Source organism: Octopus sinensis, unplaced genomic scaffold (assembly GCF_006345805.1).
Source record: "Octopus sinensis unplaced genomic scaffold, ASM634580v1 Contig17494, whole genome shotgun sequence".
Taxonomy (NCBI): domain Eukaryota; kingdom Metazoa; phylum Mollusca; class Cephalopoda; order Octopoda; family Octopodidae; genus Octopus; species Octopus sinensis.
This window is the reverse complement of record NW_021835106.1, coordinates 37,501-42,403: the sequence shown is the minus strand read 5'-3', so window position 1 is coordinate 42,403 and position 4,903 is coordinate 37,501. Positions and strand designations below refer to the sequence as shown.

General features: G+C 35.1%; 1 long non-coding RNA gene across 1 annotated transcript in view; it reads left to right on the top strand.

Moving 5' to 3' along the window:
• The first annotated feature begins 753 nt into the window (after window positions 1-753).
• LOC118761800 overlaps window positions 754-4,903 on the top strand; it is a 4,650-nt gene continuing 500 nt past the window's right edge. The window contains exons 1-2 of the long non-coding RNA XR_004997643.1: window positions 754-793; window positions 3,300-3,370. This is a non-coding gene — a long non-coding RNA (uncharacterized LOC118761800). The remainder of the gene's footprint in view (window positions 794-3,299; window positions 3,371-4,903) is intronic.

The following is a 4,903-nucleotide window of genomic DNA, read 5'->3' as shown; positions in this document are numbered from 1 at the left end:
AACAAAACATTGATGCTAGCATATGCAATACATGGAAAGGAATGAACGTATGAGATTCCAGTGTGACTTGAACTTACAACACTTTTCTAACTATATATATATAATTATCGCTTGTTACGATGTTTGTATAACGTTTACTGTCCATATAGACATCGTTATACTGACAATTGTTGGCTTTGAGATGGTTTCAATTGTAAGAGAGTCACTGTTTTCAGTCTTCCACATTTTGGTTTTACTTCCGACTTGATTGTTCTGTTGAAATTAGATCATGGAACCTGGTCATTGTTATCTGACCAAGAAAAGAATTCATCATTAGTATTCGGTACTGGAAATGGTTACATTTTTCTATGGTTTCTCATGGAACTACCATAATATCAACTGTGCTGAGACACAACCATATTAATTGTAACAAATGTCACATGTTCTTCCACACAGATTTTATACAATCTATATTGATAGTTAGTGTTTTTATGCTGCATTAACATGATAATTAATCAGCTATCATTCATTAACTCTCTTAAACTTGTCTGTCTGAAAGTTTCATAGCATTATCTTGTACCCTCATCTGATATTTTACACCTTTTACCCTCAAAGTAAACATAACTTTTACATGGGTACACAACCACATCCCTACGAACTAGTTTTTACAGCTGTATGCCCTTCCCACACATAATAAAGTGTTGATTATCAATAACTATAATGAAATTATACTATAAAACGTAAAGCTTGAAAAATTTCATTTCAAAGACTCCAACTTCTGTGAAGGATGCCTTGACAACATCACAGCCAGTTGGTGAGTAGCAAATAACAGTACCTCATGGATTTCTATAAATTTAACCTTCACCTGAGCATTTGTAGTTTATCAGAATGACTGAGGACAAGATCCATTCCTAATTTACATCTGAAATATTAGCTGTATAATAATTCTATTAGACATTTTGATATCAATGGAATTTCACAAATATCCAACGGGGTTGGCATGGTTCGGAAAATGGATAATTTAGAAGACAATAGAATTAATACTGTATTTTGAAACGGAGGACTAAATATGTAGTTACTAAGTTTACTGATAGGTTATTGCTGTTGTTGCTATTTAAGCAAATATCTCTCATAATGTGACAGATTTACAATGAAATGTGTTCCTTATGTGAACACCCTGCCTTTTTGTTTCACTGATAATAAATTTATCATTACATCCCCTAAACATTGTCTTTATCCATGTAAAAGTATTAGGTTTGATGTTGAGACAACCGTTCTCTCTCTCTCCCTCTCTCTCCAAGATAGACACTGATGACCCTCATCCTTCATCATCTGATGTCTATGCTCCGATCGATGGATGGATGATTCCTATCCATGTCAGTTCTTATTAACAAATACTGTCCCCTTGATTGGATGAGGAACACATTCCGGCTTTTCTATGGTGATGTGCCTTTCCTAACATCAACCGCTTTAAAAAGTCCTTGGGCACAATTTTGCTCCAAAAGCACTAGAAAAATGATCATGTTGTCAACAAAATTAAACGCTCCTCTTTAACTTCTACAGGAAATTCTGTTTGCAGATACTGAGAACAAAGCTAAATACAATAAAGATGAACTGGATGGATATATGCAGAGATCCAAAGCAAAAGCAATGATTCCCATTCATAGACAGTTTGAAATGTCCATTGAAACCAGCAATCAAATACCTATTGATTAGTTCAGACTAATTTCAACTTGAATATAAATGGCAAGATTTACAAGGTTGTATTCACAAAGAGATCAACTGTAAATCTACAGAATAATGAATATGGGACTAAAAGTATCTCGAAGACTGGAATCCTCTGGCATTCCTGCTGGGTGGAACATGTGTCTTAAATCTAGGATGTGATACAAGACGGAAAGAAGAATAAAAGGGATTGAATGTTGTGTGATTTGATCTGGTTTATGGTTCTCTAGCAAACAAATTGTTGATGGAAGCAGTGGACCTGTTTTATATATGAGAAAAGATTAAGGATCTGATGAGGAGCTGCTATAACAATTTCAATATGCAGTTCATGAGGAAAACTTTCTCGATAGACTGGTATCATTTTGAAACGGGAATTGCTGTAGTTTTCTACAAATCAGTCATTTGGTTTGTGATTGTTATGGAGATGTTACTTAAATCAGCAGATTGATAAGAAATGGCTCAAAGGAAAACCACTCGAGAAGACATTAATGGATTACATAACAATAGTAACAACAAATAAAGGATATGCAAATAGTTCTGGATTAACTGGGTAGACTGAGGAACTTGGTGAAGAATGTGCTTCAATGCAAATGGGTAATGACCCGTCATTTGTGAAAGGTCAGCAGAAACAAGTGAAGGTCAAAATAGCAGGAGAAACCCTGATGAAGTTTAAAGGGAACTTGAAAAACTATTACGACGATGGTAAACTACCTATTTTGCAATAATAGTAAAGGCATTGAGATCACGTCACAGAACGAAGATGGGTTAAAAGAAATAAATTGCCAAACATTCTGGAAAATAAAAGATTTGGAGCTCGCACTTTGTATTCCCGTCTTTCTTATATATTTTTGAGTATCAGTCCTTTTGTACCATTTCAGATGTCTTCACTGCATTAATGTGTAGATGTCCAGTTGTATGTAGTTAATGGGGTTTTGTACAAGTGTGCAGTGTTTTAGGACACCTGATATCACTTTTTGTTTCATCTGTGGAGAACTGATCATTGCTCACCTTTATTAAGGAGTCTTAAAATATTCCCTGCACCAGATAATGACCAGGTGATCTGGGATGTAGGATGATAAAATTCAGATTTTCCAACAGCAAAGAGAACTGGTATTATGTTTATTTTACTTGAAGTGGTGTGTCATGCATTTGTGACGAGATCTTTGGAGACCACATTGGATGATATTGCACTTTAGCAGAAGATGAGGAGAATGGTGGTTAGTGAAGTCTAGAGTTCAGAGGACAGTCGCATGTCATAGATTGGTTCAGAGATATATCAAAGGAGAGAGAGAACTATGAGAAGAAACAGTCTCATGAAATGATAATTAAATAAATAATTGCAACATTGTTAGATTATGTAGGATGTCTCTTTAAAGAGAAACAAAGTTTCGGAAAGTTAGTCTATTTTGTTGCGGGCCTAAATATTGAGCTATTACCTGGTCCCACAATGGAAAGTATAAAAATACTGAGCAAAACCCTAGTGGTCACCAGCCAACCACTGATGATAACAATGTCCCACAACAATAAACTACAGAATATTTATAGAGATAAATAAGTTTTACAATAATTATATAACTTGGAAATATTTATTTCAGAGAGTCCAGTTCTGAAGGAGAGGATCTTCTGAGAGTGGCTAAGAGGTTAGGAAGTGATTGGTGGCAAGTGGGTGAGTATATTTGATTTCTCTATATATTTACTTTCACCCATCTATTTTATTTGTCAGAATGAATGAGAACAAGTTACATTCCTCATCCCATTGATAGGTTATCTGTATGACAATTTTTATTACGATATTCCTGATATTTCATAAAATATCCACTGAGGTTAGCATGGTTGGTAATAATGGATAAACTAGAAAATAAAATGGCGTTTAATATTATCTTTTGGAAGAGGAACTAAATATATTGTTTAAGGGTAAACAGATGAGTGAATTTGTTTTACATTTTCTTTAGGTTCACTGTTAGGTTATTGTAATGAAGGACAAGTACCAAAGTTAACATCTAAAACAAAGCATCTTTCTTCAAACAGAAGACTTTGAGTTTGGTTCTTCTTGCAGCCATTATTTATTGGATTATTGTGTTGGAAGCTGATAATTCCAATTTAGATTTGTCATTTTGCAATGACTTTACCACATGACATATGTCTGTAAATGCTTCAATAAAAAGAGATTTAATAAAGGTGACACAGCGAAATCCTATCATTCTCCTCAGGCGAAAACAGAGAATTCCTTTAAGGGAATTTACCAGAAAATGAACATTCACAAGTCAAGCCGAACTGGAGGTGGCATCTCTCATTGAGACTGACATAATAATAACTGAATAGGCTCTGTAGAATTGATTGAACCTGGAGTTCATTGGAGAGTTTGAAATGGGTTGAATTTGACTTAGAATTATCGACTGTTGGACAATCACTGATCATTCGATTTCTAGTGTCCTCTTGGGAACTTTGCAAAGTAGTAGATGGCACAGAGGGACAGTACTTTCATGACCCTTTGAATACCAGGTCTGAAATCTACCAGAATAAGACAGATATATGGGATTCCTCTAAAGGGTCTTTGGAGTAATGTTACTCAATAGGATTTATAGTTCAGGATCTGGGAGTCTCTCCAGGTTGAGCCACGTCTCCTCCACATCTGTGGTACCTCGGACATGTGATCAGGGTGTTGCAGGAATGAATTACAGGACATGTTCTCAAAGTCAAACCAATGGAACAGGATACCGAGGGGGAGGCCAAGAAAGAAATGGTTGGATGATATCCATAGTCTTAGTTCTTCACATCATAGAATACAAGCAGAATGTCTAATGATGGATGCTTCTGATAGGACCCTATGGAGGAGGTGCCTGAGGACTCTTTCCCCACAGCCCTTTCAAGAATATTGAGCAGAGGAAATGGATGGATCATATGCTTTCTTCACTGTTGGAGGTCAATGTTAATTCTTGAGGTTCTGATATACTTTTGCCTTCACAAAAGTTTTCCTGCCCTCGTTTACCATATATTTTCTCAAGTATAATTTTCAATTAATTTTCTTTAAAAATCTCGTTTAATTCAAACTCTTTGTTATTTTTGTCAATAGAAAACATTGTCTTATATTTTTCATGTTTCTTAGCTATTTCTTTTTTACTTCTCTATTGATAAAGTTTGTTTGTTATATTCATAACAACCTACAGTACACAGCGTTTTATGTTATTGTCAATGTTGT